At 40.1% G+C, this 25,008-nt stretch overlaps 1 protein-coding gene across 5 annotated transcripts in view; it reads right to left on the bottom strand.

Moving 5' to 3' along the window:
- LOC124157229 (zinc finger protein castor homolog 1-like) overlaps nt 1-25,008 on the bottom strand; it is a 399,561-nt gene that overhangs the window by 302,868 nt on the left and 71,685 nt on the right. For all 5 annotated transcript variants that reach the window (XM_046531785.1, XM_046531788.1, XM_046531783.1 and 2 more), the window contains exon 2: nt 15,844-15,904. The gene's annotated coding sequence lies outside the window, so the exon portion shown is untranslated. The remainder of the gene's footprint in view (nt 1-15,843; nt 15,905-25,008) is intronic.

Consider the following 25,008-nt stretch of genomic DNA (forward strand, 5'->3'; position numbering starts at 1 on the left):
GTTGTTCTGTAATGCTCGACATATTGGTCGGCCCCTCAAGGCGGGGGAGCCTCCATATGCATCCAACCCCCATATGTATCCAACCCCCATATGTATCCGCCACTGCGTAAGGATGTGTCAAAAACCAAGCGTCCTTACACGAGTCCTTCTCATATCAACCACGTAAGTATAAGTCCCACCTCCCCCACGAACGAAGGCCCGTCTCCATGGTGGTGGCCGCCCAGAAGCGCAAACACCCCCGCAACTCCGGGAGCGGGCGGGAAGAGAAAAGGCGACCCAGTCCACTCCGAGGCAGTAAAGCATTTTTTTCGTCCGAAGGCCAACTCGAAATTCCTCCCCTTCCCCACGTCATACAAGCACGCCACCTCTCCCCTCCGACCCCCTCACAACACAAACCCTCGGCCTCCTGTTCTTCCATCACGCCTCGGATTCCTGTCCCCCTTGATCTCGCACCATCAGAAGACGTTTGTCTGCTCCTCTAACAGGTGCCAGCGGTAGTTCCCCGGACTTGTCAAGTTAGCGCCATTTCGACGCTTTAAAAACCGACGCAAGCCTTGCATTGTTAGTTTTTCCGTGATACAATACTTTACGTTTTATGACGCTTAGGCGATGTAATGGGTGGATGGAACAAAAATTAGGATAAATAGGTGTAGTTGAATTTGATGGTTGGAGGCGCGAATTGGTGAAATTGCTTCATTTTAAATTTAAAACTGTAAATTTCGAGTGACACCTGACGATGTCGTACAGCGACGAAACTTGTCGTTAGTAAAATCATATGTAAAATTTACAAATACTTTTATTTAAAACATTTGAATTTAGTTGAAACAAAATGCGGCGAAAAGCTAACCCTATTTAATCCCTTACAATGTCAGTTTTTCCGTGACACAATACTGTATAGTTTATAACATCTACGCGATGCAATGGGTGGATAAACAGAATTAGTTGAAACAAAACGCTAAATGCTTTCTTTATTTAATCCTTTAAAATGTAGGGTACGAGATCTATGCTGCATGAAAGGTAACGAAGAAAAATAGGATGCTTCTGTAATGTCACTAATTTCATATAAACCAAGTTTAGTTTTTTTTACACCAAGAATAAAAAGCAATTTACACCAAGGATATAATTCGAAATTTATCCTTTTATGTAATTAACTTTGCACCCATGCGCGTGATGGCGTAAAATTAAACTCGCTACATGCAACAAGTACCGGAAATGGAGGCAAAATGAATTTCGGCAACTCTACTGTGGCTATACTTTATGAAATTATCATGAATAGTCTATTCAAAGAGTTTGATTCAATGAAATAAAGTAAAAACTTCGAGCCGACGAGTTATTATGACTTGGCGGCTATAAAGCATCCATTTGCAGCCCAAACAGAAAATTTTACGAAAAGAAAACAGCTCCCTCCTCGTAAATTTTCATGTAAACAGACCAAACTATGGAGGAAGATTGATAGTGTAGCTAACCGGAAGCCATCGTGGTTTGAAAACTAATAATTATCGCAAATAACAATTTAATTTGGAAAGCAGTGGTGCTGGAAATATATAAAAAGTTATCTCGTGGTTTTACGATGGCTTCTGTATTTTCCATTTCGGAGGAAACTATGGTTTGTAGTTTTTCACACCCGGAATACGCTTGAGATTATATTTATTTTTAGGCGTTCAAGGGATTTTCATATTCGAAAGGTATTCACTTGTTTACAAGTCATTGTTTGTAAAATATAAAATGCATCCTATTTTTTTGAGGAAAATGTTTTTTTCCAAATTGAGGATTTTATATTACTCGGAAATACCGTAGAAACACATTTTGGCTCTTAGCACGAGGCTATTATTCCACGGTTTGTTTATTATCCTGTCCTTCGCTATTGTGGCAACACCACGGAAAAAAAGGAAACAGAGGTAAAGGAAATTAGTCAACCCTTCCCGCCGACCCAACTCTTAAACCCTATGTAAACAAAAGATTGGAATTTTTGGAATGCCAAGGGGTTCTTTGTTTCCTCAACGGAGCGAGGCACGAGCAAAAAATATTTTGGAATTTTTCGAGGAAAACATAAATACGGTTAAACGGTAGCTATTCACCTTACCCAAACAAAGATAGCAATCAGTCGAACGCGGAGCCAAACTCCACTGCTTACCACACGATCTTAAAAATTGAAAATAAAAATCAGGAAAAGTATCGAAAATGTATTGGTGAGGAAAGCTTATAAGAATCATTCGTCCCGATTTCCATGCGTTTTCTTTTACGCTTAGGATTCGTTGCGAGTTCCTCTGCCGACTTAACTTGGGGTGCTACTATTCTTTTGAAATGTTGCGTCGTCAAAATATTGAAACAACGAAACGAAACTTTGAAAGAGTTTTACTGCGTAATTGCAAATCCCGCGTGGTTTACATAATTAAACCACCTTTAATTTCAAATTGTCATCCTGCAGTAACAGCTTATCATTAGAATGCATGCTTTTACCAGTCTCAGGCGAAACGCTCCTTCATTATTTGCAATACGAATTTCCTTCTTTTTCTACGACAAAAAACTTCTAATTAATAGAAATTACGAGGATTTACATAACGACATACTTGTATTTGTTATAAAATGTATATTGAGCACAAGACAGAAACTCGATTGGGAGCATAAGCATTGCAGTCATAGTATCAACCTCAAACGTACAGCCTCCAGGTCAGTTTTGACAGCCTTCTTCCTTTTATGACACTTAAACGTAGGAGGCGGTGGGAAATGCATAGACAAGAGTCTAGTCAAAGACATATATATGCTTCTGAAGACGAGAATTACGCCGAAACAAGAGTGAAAACCACGCCGTTGTCATTTAATTTTTTTATAGTCGTTGTCCACCCTGCAGCTTTGACGGCAGCATATATTCCTGTTAAACATTTTACAATCCAAGCACCCTTTCATCGACTGCTATTTATTGACCCCCACGACTAATCTGAAGACCATCTTTCAAGCAATAACGTCTTCGCACTTTGGAAGTGTAACATTCAAGAAAAGTGTTGCCTGATCCATCCACTCACCACAAGGTGAAGCAATATCAGACGGGAAGGCTCAAATGGATCGTTTGAATGCCACAATACCATATCTTCTTTCATTCCCGTCTCCAGGTACCATTCGGCATTTTTCACACCTCTCGCCCACCTTCAAGGGTCGTCCTTTGGAGCACAGAGGAACGTCATAAAGGGTTTCTCGCCCTTTTCCCGATTCTTAACGTGTGGGGTCCTATCCCACACTAACTCCGATATATCCTTTGTATCTACTTTGCTCCTTCCAAAATCCCACTCCCCACCGTAGTTGTCACCGATATGATAATGCCTCAAAAAACCACACGGTGAGGAGTCGGAGGCATTTCGCTCCAAGCAGCTGCTATCGCATCATTGTCAGGTATGTCGATGCAAAGAGAATTAATTTCATCGAAGTATTGACGGTACACAACCACATATCTCTTCACTAAGGAATGATGATAGCTGTATCCCGTGCACAAGATTAGCTGAAGCTATAATGGCCTCGCGGGAAGTACCTCCTATCATGCGTTTGAATTGGAAAACGTGAATAATTCAAATGCGGATGTAGTACTCTTTGCAATGATTACTCAACTCTGTAAGATTACAATGGTTGGTACACCAAATTGTAACAGAATCCGAATCTTATTCACTATCGGAGACAAATGTCCAAAGAGGCATGAATTTCCAAGCAGATTTATGAAGCTCTGTGGTGGTCAGAAATCCTTCCAAAGATTAAGTTTAACTCAGGGATTAGAAATTTACATCCCATTGTAATGAGTTCAGTGAACACAAAACCGTCAAGTATAAAACAAAGAACTAGAATTCCCTGAGTAAGCCTGCTTAAAGGACACAGAGCACAAAATTTCGAGACTTTTATGTGCGTGAAGTTTGCATAAGAATTGAGTGCTCTGGAAAGCAAAGCGGTGTCCAGCTTCACCATTATGGTTAAAAAAAACTTACAAGGCCCGATATCCTGTTACTGACAATATTACGAGTAAATTATAAATGCGGAATTCCTGATTAGCTAAATCAAAATACCCATTTTATTGTTTGACACCTTAAATCATAATTTTTTTAATAGAATTGAGAACGAAGAAAATCATTGCTCCATTTGGTAATTTGGATGGGTCAAAATACGAAAGTCAAGAGTACGTAATACTTCTCAGTCGTATCCAATCTTCACTAAAATATCTCCAACACGATATATCAGGCCAAAAACTGATTCTCTTTTCAATGTCGCAGAACCTTAACTGAGCAATAACAGTGTACAAATCCTAAGTATTATCCAACACGGGCGTAATAGAACCTTAAATTGGAGACAACTCAGGATCTCACCTCTGAAGAAGTATAACGAATGTAACACTGTTACATCTTCAGCAATAAAGAAGCGTTGTATATAAGCCATGTATTTTTTAATAGTTGATCGCGCAGTACTAAAAATTTTCAGCGTTGGAGACAAAACCCCAGCTGAGGTAATTGGCGTAATAACCTATATGTTGAAGATGGTTCCAAGATGACAGATGGAGGATTTTGAAAGCGTTGTTAGTACCTCCCGAGGGAAATGAAGTAGACCGCGTTAATGACTGATGATTTGGAACGCTGCCTAACCAAAACATAAGACTCGCATGCTTTCCTCCTTTTCTTATTTTCCTCGAAGGAGATTTATTTCCAAGCCGTTCAATGTAAACGTTTCCTCTTAATCTTTTTCTCACGACTCGCAGAAGTTTATACTTGAAACACGGAAGACTCGAACATTTTTTTTTCTAAATTGCTTCAGAATTGACTCTTACTCACAATCAGAGGTGGATACGTATGGGGGGCGCGCGAGCCCCCTCCCCCCCTTGCGGAGCCGCCTGAATTGCCAAACATTGTAGAACCACAATTGTTTTGAACTTTTTTTATATTATACGATGGCATTGTCTTGTAAATGCGTATTATCGGTTTATTATCAGTAAAACTTTCTTAAACTTATCACGTGACTTTATTATTTGTCATCACGAAAAAAGTAAAGGTGGCTCAAGATATTTTTTGGGCCCCCCCTTTTTGTTTTGAGTTTATGAATTTTTTTCTGTAACCGCTACTGTTCTCACAAATATTTGATTCTCGATTTAATTTCCGGAGAAAATGGCAATTAATAGCCAGCCATCCATCATATACCGAGTCGTAAAATGCGATTGTTTTGAAAGTATGAGGCAGGGCACCCCTGCAAAACCAGGAACAAAGTTAAGCAAAATAAAGCGTAGGGCGACAATTTTATAAGTTCAAGTCGTCTAAAAATTGTTTTTCAAGCCAATTTCCGGCAAGAGAAAATGGTAATGCATCCATATCATCTGCTCTTTATTCACATCCAGCAGGTACAGAATTATACATAAAATACGATTGTTTTATAAACAAGACGTTGAGTGCGAAAAGATATAGAAAAAAATATTTGCCGGGCCTTCAATACTTTAAGTTCAATTTCCCAGAAGTAATCGTAGCCGATAAAAAAAGGTAGAAGGTAACTAAAATGCATTAAGTCTCATTAGTTTCGATCGTGCGACACGTTCAACACGTTTTTATCCACGGTGACATAGACATTAGTCCTGGCTCATTAGAATGTACAGATTCCATAATAGCGTGGGCACACAGGCGCTTATGTTCCATAATAATTTCGGTAATGGGCAATACATAAAAAGCCTGGAGATAAATGTTATCTCCGGTCAGGGCGGAATGGAGCATTTAAGATATTTTTCTCCCCCTTCGGTTGGGAACTATGGGTTGTTGCTCCGCTAAAATATACAGCCTTCACGAGTCATAAAAATATTCGACACATCCATAAAACGTCAACAGTTTAATTAGAATGTGGGCGCTACGGAAAGTCGGCTCTGCGGTCGAGGTGGCTGGCGTGCGAACCATTTTTACAGAAATGGAGATTCGGCGGAAAGATCCGAAGGGAACACATTTAGTCCACCAGAAGCCGGGATAAAACAAACTTGGGTGGTGAGATTTTTCCTCCAACATGCCGCAGCTGCTACATAAAATTAAATTTTATATGCATCGGCCAAACAGAGGATGAAACTAAACCAAGAAAAGTAAAATTAGCCCAAAATCGGCTTATATAATTATCAGGAAAACGAGAATACAGGCATTGCATCGTTAAAAGGAGAAAATTACAACACTGAGATTAATTAATGCCAAATTTTTGCATATCATGACCTAATTCACGCTTGAAAATACAATGTTCAATTTTAAACTGCCAAAAATATTATTTTGTGACCTACGCATAAAAATTAGAACCAAAGGCCAGTTTTTACAGTACTGAATTAGAATGAAGGCCTAAATGATGTATTGTTGGATATATTTTTTGCAAAAAAAGAGAACTTCATTGAACAAATACAGAAGTGCTAACCGATGACAAGTAATTGTATTTATGATGAACTGATGTGAGTGTCACTGATAATGGGATATTGCCATAACGGAATGTAGACTTCTCCAGCATCAAAACGGCATCTTAAGTTAAATATTATTTCCAAATAGGAGATGATTCAGCTGCGGTTACAGCAGGAAAATGATATATTCTACGCTTTGCGTTGAAGGCGTTGTAAAATTTTAAATGTTTCGTCTGTACTCATCTCCAGGCTTTGAGAAAATTAGGTCAACTCAACGAATTTATTCCTGATTCATGCATCCAACAATGGTAATGAAACCTCACATTTGAAATACGAAACTGAAAGCGTCTCACTAACCATACAAAACCATTTTCCATGAAGATTCGTAATTAAAAACTCTCAGAACTGAAAATTATCATAAGGCTGACTTTACAGAATTCAGCAAATCCAAATCCAAAAAAACTAAATCCGGATGATAAGTCCCACAAAAGCTTAAAGAGCATGCAATTTATATTAGTAACCATTCAGAAAAGCTTCTGGCGACCAGATAAAACTATTTCCCTTTGCGAAAATTGCAAAAAGCAGTTCTGCGCGAAACAACACACGAAAGATAAGCATTGGGTCGGAGGTAGGGGCTTAAAAGATGAAACCACACTCTTCGCGGGAGGAGTTACCGCTACAGCAAGGGAAAGATTCCCTTGCACCTAATCCGGTACACTCGCTAAGAGGCCTCCGGTAGGAGAGTCTCTTGAGCGCAGGGCATAGCTCATTCGCGAACAGTTATTGGAGCACGTAGCCGCAAACCGCGACGCCCATCTTAAATCCTTAGCGCGCGGCAGAGAGAGGAGGCGGAGGTTAGAGCAACCGATCTCGGTGCGAGGACAGAACAGGAGTGGGATGGAAGATATTATAACACTCACCCAGTTCGCGATGGGGTGGGTGGCTTCCACAGCGAGGATTAAAATGCGGAGAATGAACGGAAGGGGATTAGCGAATAGAGGGGATTATTTCGCGACACATGCGTGGAGGGAAAAGAGCGGACTGCTGGCGACGCGGCGGATGGATGAGGAAGCTGAGACGGAATGGGGAATGTGCGACTCTTTCGGTTGGTACGAATAAAAAAAATAACAAAATTGTCTCGCATAATTGCGGTGCGAGGGAAGAAGATGAAAAAGAAATAAAAAAGAGACACAATAGGGTTGGAAATGTTGTAGGAGAATACTTCCCGTTCGTCGACAGATGTTCGGTTTCCTTTTTTTTTTTTTTTCAAATGAAGCTATCTCCGGAGTTTCGAAATTTTCGCACCCCCGTCTTTTCTCGACCGAAAGATCACAAAGCACACTCCCCGGTACCTTCGTCCTTTCCTTCCTATCCTAACATCTGACTTTCACAGTCCAAGTTTCTGCCTTCTCCCACTCCTATGATCTCAAATACAACGCACACATCTTGTAGAGACAACAGAGAGATCAGGACTCCTAGGTGGGTCCTTCGAAGGATACAACACACCGGGGCCGGGAACCAAGTCAGAGACTTATACACCCGCGCTCCCGGGGAGGGGTTTGGATGGGAAGGAACAAGGAAAGAGGCGCCGCCGCGACAGGAGCCCGTCGACGCCTCTGGGATAGGTACAGGGTTGGAAGGGAAGCGACGGGGTAAAAACCTTACCGCTATAGAAACGGAAAGGGTCCACTAACTAGCGAAACCCGGCATCAGCCGATAATGCGCCAACGATTTCGGAGGATTTTTCTATTAAAGACAAAAACCCATCGATCAAATCGTTGGAAAGGTACAGAAAACACTACATTTACGTTAACCTTATCGACGGAGTTCCGCAACGTAAATTTTTGTTGTGCATATCAAGGAAATCGAAAATAAATTTCGACGCCAAATGAAAATTGACTGTCGAAAATCTATCAATCGCTGTTGTTCATTAAGCAATAGGTAAGCCAAGTAAATTACGCCGAAACGTGGCCCTGTTAAATGCAATAGGTGGAGGGAGAAAGGGATATTTTCCTCCGAGATGTTACGTAAGTGCCTAATTTCCCCAAATTATGAGTCTTAAATATTATAAAATCAGTAAAAATAAAATCTTTAACGGGAGGATATAAGGATAAACATTTTAATGTAGGTGTGATTATCTCTGCAAATGATTTCAAATTTTGATTTTACGTCGTTTTCCATTTTCAATGCATTTTTCTCACTATCAACTATAAATCACAGTAAAAAAATAAATGCAACTAAAAAGGCACACTCCACAGAATATTTTGATAATGCCGCCCTACCATTAAAAAGGTACAAACATTTCCTAGGGACCCAATAAGATAATTCGTGATCGGTAATGCGACTCTCAGGGCTTGGTAGAATCAAAGATTGATCTTTTTTCAATAATTTGTACGATAGCACTAAAAGGCTTTGCAGGATTTAGTTTAAATAGATATACTGTCTTTAAACAAAAGCAGCAATACTATTGACTGAAGGAATGGAGATAGCATGTACAAGCAGAGTTGAGGACCGTCTCAAATCTTGAAACTGCTGGCATCACGTCGACCACGCGTTATCAATCCCTCGACAAGCCCAGAGATTCTGCAGCCCAGGATATCTCCTCAACTCTTCCCAGAACCTTATCTCCCAATTCATTAGCGAGGCAAACGCCAGTTCCTTCTTTTTAGCTGACGATGTGGCTCACGTCATTTCGAGGTTGATTCCAGAGCGGCTCTGTTTCCCTCGCGATTCCTCCGCAGATCACCGGCGACCCCAGAGGCGTAATCTCGAAAACATTTGCCCCTCCAAAAAGACCAGCAGGCGAATCTTCCGACCCTATCGCGGAACTTCGTGGGGCTTTGCTTATCCCCGGGGCCAGCTGTGTAACTTCGCATCCACGCCTGTGAACCTTAAAATGCCCGCTGTTTCGGAACTTGCCCGCCTTATTGTCGCCTCTGCAAACGATTGTACCACGAATATTACAAGAGAGGATCCTCAAGTCGATATCAATCACCTTGTATTTAAATGGGCTTACAAAAGTTAATAGTAGCGGGCGTAACTTGGTGGAAATCCATAATCGCAGGAATAGAAGGATCGACAACTTTGCTATTTCCACTTAGTAATTTATTGAGACCCGTATAAATTACTATGTGGAAATAGCAAAGTTTTTGATCCTTCTATTCCTGGGTCTACAAAAGTTTCATCTCGTGTCGTTGACGGACAAATTGATCCGAGTTTCAAGAGGAATCAAGATATAATTAGGGGTATTTACCAAAATTTATACACATGATGATGTGATCTATCAAATTTATAAATTTTCAACGATATTCCTCGCAATTAAAAATACTTTTCTGCAAATTACTAGAAAGAAATCGGATCGCATTGCACTCATCACCGCGCCGCGGACATTTTTGAAAATAGATTAAAATGCAACCGCAATGGCAACAGCAATTAGCATTCTATAGGATGGAATTGGCATCCTCCATTCAGTCCCCTAGTGTGTAACGTCGCATCCACGTCGGTGACCCTTCACATGCCTGCTGTTTTGGAACTTGTCCGCCTTATTGTCGCCTCTGAAACGATCTAGAAGGCAGAGCGGACGGTCGACCACGGAAAACGGCTAAACGGAAAAATACGTATTTTTTCTACTTTTTTATTTGGTAAATTTTGCTTTTATGCTTCACCTTGATACTGTAGAAATTTTAAGGCATAATTACTAGTCCGAGCGGGTTTACACATCCCGATACCAATGAGAACACATTGACCACAGCACAGAATTTTGCGAGTATGTAAAAGAGAAGAAAAGCAAAAATGCGTGAAGTTTGAGATCGGATGGGGAAAACAGCGTCAAACCTCTCCGCTCAATCGTTGCAACGTTCCGCGCATTCAACTATGGTTTGCTCCTGCTGCTTCTCCGGAGTATTTTTCCGACAATCACCTAATTTTTCTCCCCAATTTCCACTCCAAATTTTTTATTTCTCAGACGGGAATGAACATCTCCCATGCAGTCCCCTTCCTTCCACCATTATCAGGGTTCCCACTCCGACTAAATTATAGAATTCACGTTTTTTTCCGGGTTTTCACGGTCTGTTCATGAGCCATTTTGGACAGAAATATTGATGACGCACCAATCACCGGCCGCACGTTAACTAAAAACCGCGACAGACGCAGCGAATGCAAACGCAGCAATGAAAGTGCTATATGACGTCACCTATCGTTCGCAAAATTCAGGCCCGGCTAAAAGGGTATGAGTGGGAAAATGGAGGGAGCAGGGTGGTAGGGAAGTTAAGAAGTGTCTGATTTCTCGCCAGGGTTAATGAACAGTTTGGTTACCGGTCTTCCAATCACAGGCTGTGTCGTCATGGCTACACGGACCAATAATTGCGCTTCGTATACACGTGTGGAGATAAATGCGTGGACAGTGTGTGCGCGTGGCTGACCATGAAAAATGATCGACACATCGATTTTTCTTTTGATCCGTCAATCGTAGTTCTACCATCAAGTTTGAGATAATTTTTTAAGTTTTATGACGAAATTCACGGCTTTTTCCAGTTTCTTTTTCACGGTAGACGAAATCCACGGCTTATTCACGGTTTTAAGGTTTTCACGGTTGAGCGGGAACCCTGATTATTGTCTTATTCAATCCAGCCATACATACGGAGAGGCATCCGTTTCATTCTGTTCCACAGAAACCGAGGCGTGAAAGACACCCCCGTCCCCTACCATTCCCGCTGGCGTCTCGCTTCCCGCCCCCTCTCGGCCTCCCCTCCACTCCCCCACCCCCTCCCCACGGCCAACACCCTCGCCATCTGACATCATCAACAGGTGCCCCTTCTGTCCATGCCAGCCGAACCCGCCCCCGCCCAAAAGCCAATTCCCCAATTCCGAGCGAGCACAACGCGCAGCGGTTTTACAAGCATCGACTTCTCCCTGCCGACACTTCAAGCTTCACAATGAGTGGTGTGGTAGGTAACCTTCAGATATTGACTCAAAAAGCATTTTAAAGAAGCTCTTTTGAGTATAATGAATCGAATGCAAGCGATGATGGGCAAAATTAAGAAACCATTCCATTTAAAAAATAAATACAAGACAATCTCGTTTAAGTGGGAACTACCTCAATACTAAAAAAATGATTGTCATTATATAGAACTTCTTTAATTATCCGAGAATGCATACAAAATATACCACAAATTTTCAGACATATGGGATTAACTAGTTAGTGCATTAACCTACGCTGAGAGTAAAATTTAAGTTGACTTGATTCTTTTCTTCAAATAAGTTCGCAGTATTATTCTATAATGCTTGAAGACATTAAATATACGACCAAATAAATGGAGGGTGTGTTAAAGATTTTCATTCAAACAACAGGAATGAATATTCCATTTACCTCGACGCGACGAAGTTCAACTATAGCTGTTCTGTCTTTTGGAGCTGAAGCTTATGTCGCTAACTCAGCAACTGTAAAGACAGCGTGAGTTAAAAAAAAAAATTCATTTCTTCAAATTACTGCGAACGGGTAACAAAAGAGTTTTAGATCTCTTCAAAGTTATGAGGAAAAGTTGGTGAATGCACTACATTTTCCTAAGTTAATACCAGCCGATTCAATATGATCGAAGAAATACTTTAGAACGTTTTCCTCCAGAATAACTCGCATCAAATAGAGGCGCTAAATGCATAAATAAATGCTACGTCACTAGTGCGAATGACTGAATAGAAAACTGAGTAGCCTTCACTCCCATTCAGGGAAGAACACAATTTAGCTCTATTCATTCGGATTCCTTCGCGAAATTTGTGCGGAACACACTCGACCTTCCCGATTACCGAGACCATGAAAGGCAAGAGGACACACTTAGCATTCCATTTATCATTTTCCGCCCCAACCTATCTCCCACACGGAGTTGGCGTCGTCCGAATTTCCCTCCCACCACCAGAGGCATCTGATATCATCCCTCCGTCACTGACTTGCCGGTTTGTTTAGACTCCAGGCGAGAGCCAGATCCCACTTTCTCCCAAATGAAGATCTTTATCTCGCTCTTTCTCCGACTCTTTCCTTCCAACTTCCTTGTCTCACTGCTCTCCTCACACTCACCACTTCCCTTCCTTCAGGGCCGACTACAAGGCAAAGTTCTTACCCGCGAAAACTGCGAAATGTTGTGTTGGCCCCCCAACCGGGGGGGTTTATTATGGAATACTTCCCCAATTAAAAAAATCTAGGCAATCTCCCACGGGAATCGTCCTAGCTAGCTAGAAACAGTAGATCACTGGCCTAGCAAAACGCATTCTCATCACATTCAGTGTCGTTCGTACAACTACAATACATGCAGATAATATTTTTGCGTTATAGTCTGTCCAAACACGGAAGGCGGGTAAGAGATGAAGGCACCATTTGAGAGCAACTCTAGCCGCGATCCCGAGGTCCGCCCAACAATAGCCGGGGTCTGCTCGATCAGATCTGGTGCCGTTATCTCTTACCCGCCTTCCGTGTATGGATAGACTATAGCTTAAACCTTTAAAGTTAATAAAAATAAATTTACACAAGAAAGTTGCACACGAAATATAACATTTCGGTGAACAAAAATTATTTCTCCTGTACGAGCGTTTGGTCGCCACGTCGCCCCGGGCAGTCGCCCGACCCTTAAGCCGGCCCTGCCTTCCTCCAAGACTCTTCCTCATTCCCTCTTAACCTTCTAGAAAAACCAACAACTCGAAAACCACCCGACTCTCACACCCTGGCTTTTTTTTTATTCGCCGCGCTTAGCACAGCAGTCTTCACTTGTCACGCTCGCGAAAAATGCCAAGAGATTTTTTCCTTCGGCCCTCCCGAAGATCTCATTTTGTCCTGCCCTTTCACTTCCGTCTGCAGTTTCGCGAAACTTGATTAAAACTGTGGAGGGCGAGACGAAATGGAGAGCTTGCGTCTTAGCACACATGTGAGGCGGTTAGTCCTTTCGGAATCCATGAGGAGAAGCTGCTGTGTAAAAGTGGAAATTATTTTTGCTTTCCTGCTTTTCAATGAATCATTATCCAGACAAGTAATATATCAACAATTATCCTGTGCTAACATGTAATTTGTGATCGGCAATATGACTATCGGGCCCTGGTAAAATCAAACATTGATATTATTTCAAACCATATAATAACACTAAAAAGCTGGGAGCGATTTAGTTTGCAAGACAAGTAATATATTATCAATTATCAAGTATATCATCACAAGAAAGAATAACATCACAAGAAATATTAACCAAAATACCTACAGACAAGTTACAGAATACTATCGCTAGTTTAACTATCACCATTCCAGGGGCAGTTTGAAAGCATTCCGCCATTTATACGATTATCAAGACCAATCTCATACTCATCAACGTTTACAATATCCCGATCATTTTCAATGAGACTGAAGCATCAAACCTGAATCATTTGATCATCTTTTCCCGTCGGTAAAAGAATAAAGGAAATAGGATACCAAAATCGCAAAAAATGGTAGTCTAATATGATCACTTAAAGAACAAAAATGTAGGTCCTAAACTTAAATCGCATACGGCATTGTCAGAAAGAAAAACAGTTTAACACACCCTTATTATATAAAAATGGACATGTTGGACAAGGTAAAGATGAAAACGACTACTTTTGGCTAAATAATAATTTGAACCTTCGCTAATAAGGCGAATTGACGGGGAATGCCAGCATTAAATTCTCCATAAAAAGTAGCATAATAAATTATCTTCTGTTTCTAGATTCGTCCTGCAAGACATCACTTCTCAGTCATTTTCCAATACTTGAAAAAAGTAATGAATTAATGCATATCACAAAATATATATATCTCTACTTCGCAGCCATTTTTTCTACTATTTTTCTCTACTACTCGCTACTTTTTAATCCACATCTCAATAAGTTAGGATAAGTATTTGATTAAAAACACAATTGTCGAGAAGAGTATGATACAATTGCACACATAACAAAATAAAAACATTACATAATTACCGCATTATTAACAACCAGTAGGTATTAACTTACGATTATATTTATGGGAAATTTGAAGAAAGATAGAAAAAAAAGAATGTTTTCATACCAATAGGAGTGCTGTTGTTCAGACTAAACCAAAGAAAAATTTTCCTCCTCAGCCAAGTAGGCAGTTGTGTACAAACAAATATTTTTGTCATTTTACTTCAGCGGAATGTACACATAATCGTGGCTTTGAACTTGATATTGTCTAAAAAAGCACTCTCGGCAAACGAAATGGGAAGAATAATCACGCATCAACGCAACCAAGCAACGTTGTTTTTTTCAAGACCTAAATAGAATTGACGATAGACGCGAAGAAGCGCGACGAAAACCCCGAGTAGTCCGTCCCCGTTATCGGAACATTTTTTTCAGCAACCATGGCACGCTTTTGAAAACTGCGGAAACGGACTCCCACCCAGATTCTGCAGGGAAAGAAGAAGAAGAATAAGAGCCCCCTTTGTCTCTGGAAAAGATTAAGGGGACCCCTTCCCCTCCGAGCCCACAACTTTTCGCTCAACATCGCCCACTCCACCGGCCGACTCGACCCGGGCCTGAGTCTCGCCTCAACCCGCGAATATCTTACTTTCCGAGCACTTTTCTTACAACGGATGTAGTCGATAAGGGGGTAAAAAAAAAAAAAAACGGCCGGAAATGTGCGAACAGTTAATCACAGGAAGCGAAAGGAGGAATAGATACATATATATACATTTCTTGCCGAAAAGAAGAATTTTTTTGAAAAATGAGCCGCTTAGTTCGGTCATAATTACGATGTTCCTACTCCTGTCCCTTTAGGGCGTATTTTTTTTATCTTCGTTCGCATATCTCTGATACATTCATTTCGAGTGTGATGTGCAAATCAATCAGTGTACGACTGGAAATGGCTTCATTACGAATGGGGTACAAGAGAGTGCTGCTTTAGCCTCCATTCTAAATGACATTAACAATACGCAGCTGTTGATTTCACTCGACCAGAAAGCTAAAACGGACAGCAGCCGGAAATCATCAAGAAGCAACGTTAATGAAGGGTACGAGAATGAGATACGAAAGCAAAAATCCTTATCTATTTAGTTCTAATATGTTGGTAAGCATAAAGTTTGCCACAAAATTATTAGCAACGTGGTTATGGCTCGCGAGGCATGTATTAATTTCCCATACAAGGCAATTTGTAATTTTATCGTCTGCAAATTATCGCCTTTTCTATCCGGAAATTACTTCTGTCTTAACATAGATCATCCTTCATCACTAAATCATAGCATCAAATTGCATTACGTACAGAACAAAGATACTTTGAAAAGACCCTCTCAGTATTAGCTAAATCACTAAAATCATTTTTAAAAATCTCAGTTTTCACAAACTTGAAATATTATTTCTAATGTAATACTATAAACCTCTGTGGCGATCATTATGAAATTTTAAGCAAAATAAACGGGACTAAACTGGACAGTTTTAGCCAAAATTTCATACTAACAATAAGAATTACTCACATGTAAGCAGCAGGTCCTTGTAAGCTGCAGTGGCACCTATCAAGTAGCACGCCTTTATCACCTGCGAGAGAACAAACATATTCCAATTAGCTGAAGTACAGAGCTAAATTCATTGTAATTGGATGTAAAATGACGATTAAATAAATGAAAACAATTTTTATTTGGCTAAGGTACATAATATACTCATGTAAAATTTACATTTTTAAAACACTAAATATTCTAGTTTTTGAAGCAACTGAGTCTCTTCAGTATTGCAACTAATCGCGCGGAATCACTTTCTTCGAAAATTAAGCATTAATATAATTAGACATCCAAGATATGACAGTATAGTACTGTCCACTTGGTACCATACTTTCTCAATGCTAGTGATTGATATCAATCACTTCACATATGCAGAAAATAAAATGTATGTCCCTATTTTTGCAAAACAGAATTAGGTGCATATGTAGTTTCAGATAACAAAAATCGGATCTTCTCAATTCTCGTACCCAACCAAAGGCCTTAATTAATGATTTAAGTTATAAGTAGACATTTCAAGAAATATCACGGTAACGCGTCTCTTACAGTGACCATCACGACTGCATCAATTCTTAAAATAGTGTTCCATCACATACTCAATAGTTACCTTTTTACAGTTATTTGCAACTTTCTAAATAAATGAATAAATAAGTACAACTACAATTTCATACTACGATGAGGCAAACACCAATTCACAAAAAACAACAGGAAAAAATAACCCAGTCCTAACACTTTGATCATCCCGAATCATTTCGGAATGAATTTATAGAGAATTTTTATGGAAGAGCCTCGATATATTTTTTTTTCAGCGGATCGTCTGACATCCGAGAGGTGAAGCCCTCACCCTTTTGTGATTAACCGAGTTTATAATGGCAACTGCCCATAACTTGGACCAGTTCGAAAATCTCACACTACGAGTGTATATTCCCGACTTGCTTTATGAGCGTGTACACAAATCGGAGGACGACTCCTCGTAAAATCGATCGAGATAAGATGCATTAGCATTGCATGAAAATCATTTGGGCAACACGTCCCGCGAGGAGCCTCCCAAGGCTCGGAAATATTGTTATAATAACGACGAAGGGTGGTAAATAATCTTTAGGGTTGATTTTTTTTCTTTGATGGGGAACATCAGAGGTTCGCTGCGGGAGGACAGGAGGCGGCGAAGAAAAGTAGAGGAGTGAGGGGTCCAGCAGGAGAAAAGAGTGATTGAAAATGAGTAGAGGAGAAAATGGATGGGGGAATTGGATGCTGAGGAAATGAAAAGCCGAAAGGATGGGAGGAGTTCCTTGGATATGGAGAAGGAGGGAAGAAGATTTCGCGGGAGCCATAAACGATGAGGTCATAGTCTCGACAACGAACCTGCGAAGAAGGGACCACCGGCAGCAGAAATTATCAGTGTTCATATATTTACAAAACATCTACAGGTTAACCAATCGGTACTCTCCAATACAGTAAGATGGACATCATTGTTTTCGTAAAATTATTTTATCCGTGTTTAAGCATGTATTTCTTTTTCCAATTTTTTGGCCTTCGTTTCTACGCAATGCTTTGGTTTCTCGTTTGACATAACGTCAGAGCTTCACAAATTTTCCCTTCACACAACTGACGCATTAAAACAGTATATTAATGAATGAGCGCATGGTATAATCTAAAGTGAGCGTAAGCAGTTGCATGTTTGATAGTGAAACTGCAAAACCATATATGTCAATGCATCGATTGTACTCAGGGAAAAATATTTCTTTAGTCTTTAATGGTTTGAAAAAAAAAAACCGAACCGTTGTACAAAAGGAATAATATTTGATAAAATGTGAAACCGAAAAAGCAACCGATGAAATAATTAGTAATTATTATAAAATCTAGAATATTATAAACATATATAATTTTTATTTGTGATATTATTTTGATTAGCCTATTCCAAATGAAAGCAACATTATCATAGCATCCCCACACGTTCGAGCCACCAATTTTGTTCCTTGATTATGATATTGATATTTTTAAAGTTAAAAGTGCTATTATTGGTGTTTTCTATTCAAATACCTATAGTATTACGCGAAATTATTTACTCAAGACTATCGAGCTGAACTAGAAAGTATTTTTGACAAAGGGTAATGTACCCCAAGCTCAAAATTTCACTATAAAGATTTCAGGAAGCTAAATAGGAACAGGATAATAAAAATATCAGAAGTAAGAGTATCTTCAAAATAACAGCAAAAAAACGATGAAAATAAAATCAGTGAAACACGCCGAAATACCCCTCCATTTAAAATTGTCCAATTTTGAACGGGAACATATTAAAATATAATTAAGATTATGATGAATTGGCACGTTTGCAAGTAGCGAGCTACGCTAACATGAACGATGAGGTCACAGTCTTGAACGCGAAGCTGTGAAGGGAAACGTCTGCATATATTCTCCCCTTCTTCCAGAGTAGACTTGGTATCTCCCCATTCCACACTCCCGTATCACCCAGAGGTAACCCCCCACCCTATCCTCTTCCACCACTAACCCTTCTCACACCACCGAAGCTCACTCATTAATATTCCATCCCTTCCTCCTGACCCCTCTCCCAAAAAGAAATAAATAAACTTCCCCGCTTCGACTCCCATTTCTTCGGGCCCGCGGAAGACGGGATTCAGAAAAAGGCCCGAAAGGAAGAAATGTAACTCCTTAAAGAAGTCGTTTATCTGGAAACCTTGCTCCGGTTTCTGTAATCCGAGCTCTAGGCGTTGGATGACGATTTCGTGATCCCGACAGCACACGCGAAGTCTGTAAAGTATAATTAGAGCATCATCACCGTCAGCTCCTCCATCGAAAGGATCTTCCATTTCCCTACAACATCTTCGCGTCTTCTCACGCATATCCAATTTTTTACGCGTAGGTAACGAATTTGTGTGAGTTATGCTTCCTTGATTATCGCTAGTAATTTATCTTATATAAAACACTTCAACCAGTTTTTCTCTTATCCTTTCAAAAATAAAAACGCGAGTGAAAATGGCCCCAATTTTTAATATTTTATCATTTAATTCATCACTAATGCTGGCTGGAAAAGAGCGATACGTTTGAATAACCCTCACTAAAAGTGTCAATTTAAAAAATAATAACAGCAATGCTGATTCTTGCATCCTTTTCCTATTATGTGCTTATACAGTGAGAGTTCAAGCCAATCGGTCATTGCGTTTCAAAAAAGACTTCATTCAATGAGACACGGAGATTATCGAGACTACGTCACTGTACATGGTAAGTCCTGATGATAACGACTAAACATGGGAAATGGTGCAGTTTTCGACAATTTTCATTTACTCAGTTGGTATCCAAAAATATCTTTTATAGGGTCCATAACGCGGTAGATAAAATATTTAGAAAGTAATATTTATGCTACGCTAACTCTTTCTTCCCCAGAATAATACCAAAAATTATCCACTTTCAGCTAAAGTTGCATTAAGGCGGAGTTGAAGGTAAAAACTCAGTTAACAGCCCACATATCATGATTATCATATAATGGCGAATGAAGAAGTTATTCACTGAAGTTCGTCTTAGAGCAAAAAATTCGCATTTACATCCTAGATTTGGCACCATAGAAATATAACCCATCACTCGCATATATACTTTGTAAGGATGTGATCGACATCGCAAATGATTTGAATTGAGATATAATTTCCCGAATTATCCATATTTATTTCAGCTACATCACGTCTTTTCATTGGAAGCTATACTATCCAATCGGTATAAAATACGATTTCTCCATTCATTGGGGATAGTTTGATACGCTTTAAACTTTACCTCACGATTTGGGAAACAAACGTAGTCACTTTTTCCATCATCAGCCAAACGCAGCCGGCAAAAATGGATTGAAAGAGGAGAAGTCATTTTAAAAACGAAAATAAAGACGGCATATAAGAAATCACAGACCCACGAAGAAAATTAAGTCCTACTACGCCTTGAAAAAAAAAGTTACGAAAATAATTTGCTCTAGAATGAAGTGGGTTTGATGTACTATAAAAAATGAAGGCTTTTTCGTCAATAACGAAATTCTTTGTCCACTCGATACGGGAAAGATATCCACGAAAAATAAAAAAAAGAACGATCCCTCGCCTCGAGCCGCTTTATTTTCTTCGCAACTTGAAATGCCGTCTAGCACGCACTTTTTTCTGCCTCTCGAGAAGCGAGGCTATTCCGAGTGGGTTGACACCATTGGTCAAGCACCGTTGCGATCGGATAAAACGAACACTCATTCGGTCACACGTGAGCCACGAGTTTAAAATTAGGTTCTACGAGCAACTACAAAATTTTCTTCATTCCGCCACAGATTTTAATGCTGAACTTTTTGGCTATTTCCCCAAAACGCCGTGATAATTTTTTTAATGAAGATAATTGTGCACTGATCCTCATTCATTGATTTTGTGAGATTATACATTGAGAGTATAAATATGTTTTGAAATTCAACACTCTTTTATTTGACATGCAAGTCTCAAGTAATTAAGAAATCACCTCATCAAGGGTAGTGTACGTTACAATAGTAGTATCACGTGGCATAATAATAAGTCCACTTCTTCAACAAAAAACGTGATTTTTTAAAAACTTTTAAATTCTGAAATTACTTAAAATCCATTTACCACACCAAGCGCACTTTTGAAGCGTTAAAGTTTGTTAAAAATATATTAGTAACCATACTCCCGAAGTTTCTATACCCACATAGACATTATTTCGAGGTACCCTCGCGTTGTACATGAATAACGAGAAAATTGGAGAAAGAACGTCATGAGAGAAATATTGAGTACTGCTGCTAATACTAAAATCTAGTGTCAAATGAACAAAAAAATACTTAGTGTCCCAGTCACCATGGAGTCATGAGACCAAAATCCATCCTCACACGTAACATTAGATTTTTCAAACCCTTTATAACCCAATGTTGCCTCTAAGCAACATCAAAAATGTTTAAACTCTCAGCTCTATTTAGGAGATATCTACACTAAATATTATTTTGTAGTGTAAATTTTAATGATGAAATATTTAGCTGCCAGAATAATTATCATTGAGTGTAAAATATTTCAAGATTTCAAAATGAAAAATCTTGAAATTTGATTTCTCCCAGAAACAGCTCTGGGTTAGAAAGGGTCAATGAAACCAGAACGCGGATAAAGAGCAGGAGAACAGTAAGGGAACCAGATGAATTGAAGATGAGACCGAGAACGCTTCGTGAGGGAAAACGTTTCTTTTTTTTCGTCTCTGGAAAGCAGGGCGGTAAATAACGATCGACAAGAGAAGAGGCGAAGACGAAGGTAGCGAAGGCAAGGCGAGCAGGGATACCCTGTCCGTCCGTCACATCCTGTTCGCGAGCACATCAGTTGCATTCGGTAAAGCGTCCAATCTTCTATATGCCCAAAAAAGCGGCGGGATAGTCTAATAAGGGCGGATAAGAAGGACGTCGAGACTGGAGCCCCAGCTATGGCAATAAGGGAGCAAATCTGCTGGAGGGAGGAAGGGGGGAGTGGGGAGTGGAGGGAGGGATGTCGAAAAAGGTGAAAAAACGAGGCGATGGAGGCACAAACGAGGACAACGTGGAAGAAATGTAGCAACCAAGCGAGAGCTAAGACGAGCCCAAATGTCGAGCGGACGAAATGCGGAATGCAATCAAATACCAACACGAGGCACACGCGGACATTGAACCACACCACCGCGAATATGATGAGTAAGATATATAAATTGCTCGAATAGTTTTCGATACAATGCCTCGATAATTATTCAAACACCAAATCACGTCATTGAATTATGAATTAGGAAAAAAATTAGAAGGTTTATAAGATCCTTAACACATTTTATAAGGGTTGCTTTAGTTCAATACTTTCCAGGACAGCATAAATAAACCTTGATAGTCATAAAAATATCGACTCACGTTTTTACATTATGAATGAGACAAAAGTTAGACGCTTTATGCGGCCCTCAAAACATTTTTTTCTTTTGCTTCAGTTCGAGGCATTTAAAATTAGGCTTTGTAGTAGAGAAGTGCTAAATGGGTGATGATTTCCAGGACAAAATGTCGAAAATCAAAATGAAAATTCAAAATTGGTATATATTTATTCTTGTTTACAATCATAATGTTAATAATAGGTGTGTTGGAAGTGTTGTCACTACAGTTAAGGAATTATTTCCTTAGCTCCTTCCACATATACTGTATTATCCTAACACAGCAAATCATTATAAATATTCTTTTGGTTGAAATCCCTAGAGAAAGCATTTCTTACGGTTAAATATCAATGTTTAACGAAATACAAATCCTTGTCATGCTACCAAATTCCATTTAGCAATTCTCTACAACAAAACCTAATTTTAAATGCCTCGAAATCAATATTGTGACCACCACATAATAATATGATTGACTTTCTTATAATTCAGTGGAATATAAGCTTATTCTTTCGGTAGGCACTAAGAAAAATTTCTATGCTCGGAAACAATGAAGGCGGTAGTTTAACCTGGGTGCTTCCGTTGCGCTGCTGAAATAATAATGTTGTTGTTATGGGGATTATTCACCGTGATAAGATTGCCTGAATTGCATTTTAGAATCCTTCCCAGAATCTGAAGTCGCTTTCGAACTGAAAATTCCACAGTGAAATTTCCGTACTAGGGTCATAATTTGAGACAATATTCAGCGTTTGAATCCAAATGACAGGTTAAAAAGATTAGGGCACAACTCATTCGAACGCCAGCGTTGGGGTGTGAATTATTTTGTATTAAAAGTGAGTGGAAATTATTTTGTGGTCACCTGAGATTTAGCAAGAGGTTCTATCATAAGAGTGCATTACGAAGATTTTATGTCTGTTTGTATGTACCAAGTTTGAATCTGAGACCCTCAGTCCAGTCCAAGTCCAAGCTTTATTCAATGAAAAGAAAAGTGCCCAGGTATTCGTACAGAAAATGTGCCCCACTCATTAAAGACTCAGTCAGTTGGCAAACGTTCCACCCACCAGGCCACAACACTGCCCATGTGCCTCATGCCTTTGATCGCGGGAAAGAAACGCGATGAATAACGGAGAAGAGAGGCAAAAAAGGGAGGTAAGAGGTGAAAAAAAACCAGTAGCGTACACAGTTGGGGGGAAACGAACCCAAGACCGGGGAAGAAAACCCCACGGGAGTGAAGGATCGGCTGAGGATAAAGGAAAGAAGTGGCATGGGAGAAGGGAGGGGAGGATTTCGCGAGCTTCTTAGCGGAGGCAAAAAGGGAGGGGGGGGAGTGGAGTGGGGAGAAGAGGGGAAGGAGATGAACGGATAAGGAATCAAGCGAAGGGGGTGGGGGGAGGGGCTGAAGTGGGTGGGATTAGGGGAGGGGAAGTAGGTGGACCTTTCTTGTCTGGCTCTTGAAAAATACCGGTTGCCTCGGTGGAAAAATAAGACAGTGGCTGGTCGGATGGAGAGCGAGTTTTTCCTCACGGATTATTATTATTATTATAAAATTTTACCTCGGAATGTATATATATTTTTGTAGGTTAATGTTCTTCTAATTTTCGGGCCTACTCCGGGGATAAGGGGTTGAAAACTGTGGGGGGCATCCACCGCGGCGCCCGCCAGCGTCTCGTCTTATTTCCCCCGTTAATGAAGTGACGTTCGGTCCGCAGGCTTGGCCAGGTCCATTATTTTTAACGGAGCCCGCTTCCCGCTTGCCGCCGTCCCGGACGGAAAGAGAGTTAACAAAAAATATAAAACTGATACAAAAAATATCCAAATGGTAGGAGTTAATTTAACGCCGGTTCCCTTGGACGCACAAGATCAACACGCGGAATTATAAATTGGCAAAACTTTCCGAAAAATATGTCCCGGTCCGGAGGAAAGCAACCTACATTAAATAGGAAACTGGCCAGCCTGACGGAAGGCATGTAACTTTTTTGTATAAATGGACCTAAAAGAAATGACTGATTTGGGCAGTTGAAATTACAAGCCCCGTGGACAAACCCAAATACAAACCACATTTCTTTCGGTCTTGAATATATTTCACATATGAAATTTACTAACCATTGCAGCTAACGTGCCTGGTTCCTCTATGATTGGAATAAAATTTATTCGATAATGAAATAGATTTTTACCGGTATTTACGCAGATATTACGATTTACTCTGTACAAAACAAGATAAGGCAAAAATCATCAATTTTCGATGATCATTTGAAAGCTTTCTGCACACAATTTAATGCGCCATGCAGTGAAGAAATTCATAACGTTTCAGCAAATTTTGATTGATAAATAATAGGAGGTAAATTTGCAGCCCTATCAGTAGACGCTTCGTATATTTAACTCATACATTGATCAAGCGGAAATTGCGAGTAGTAATTTTGATCCAATTTCTTTTTAACCCGAAATAATGACCAAACTTTTCAACATATTCTGCCAGAAATAAAACGAAAATCCGTGTCAACGCTACGGATACCTAAGGGATCATTACCCTACAGTAAAATGCTTTAGCCATTAAGAGGCTTTTTCCGCTATGTGTCGTGTTACTATAGTCGAGTTGGGAGCGCGGTGACCAATAGGTAGAGCCATTGCTTACTGAGCGAAGTGTCCGGGTTCAATGCTAGTTCCAGCTACAGGGTATTCAAAGGTTAAACATCCTAGTGTCTCGAAATAGACAGGAAAAGTATCAGTCCCTGCTCCCGAACCTGAATGTAAAAAAATCGTTTGCCTGTGTCATAATCTGCGGTGAGCTCTGTCCTCACCAATCCTAAACATCCACTTTGTTGATGCACTGAGTGAGAAGCAATATCTCAACGTGTCCAGCCGAGTGAAATTCAATGGTTTCAGTCTCTACCTTAGCCGACCGAAATCGACCCCCCTGTTGATGAATTGACTGAGCTTACATGTGAAGTGATTCCTCAACGTGCCCAACATTGCTCTTCCCGCTGCGTCACGGAATAAGCATCAAGGACCGTAGTATCCGCTCTTAACGAACGATGAATGCAGTTGCGTAATGCTTACGACTAGTGAAGGGAGGGAAGTAAGAGTGTGTGTAAGTGAGGAGGAGTGGACGGTAATAGCGGTTCTGCGTGGCATTGAGGAAGGATGAGAAGGAAGGAAGAAGGATAGGAGGCATCTGCCCATCTGCGCTGCCGCCGCCTTCCCCGGAAAGAAGGCGGATGTTCGCGGCAAAGGGCTCTCCTTTCG

Source organism: Ischnura elegans, chromosome 4, assembly GCF_921293095.1.
Source record: "Ischnura elegans chromosome 4, ioIscEleg1.1, whole genome shotgun sequence".
Taxonomy (NCBI): Eukaryota; Metazoa; Arthropoda; class Insecta; order Odonata; family Coenagrionidae; genus Ischnura; species Ischnura elegans.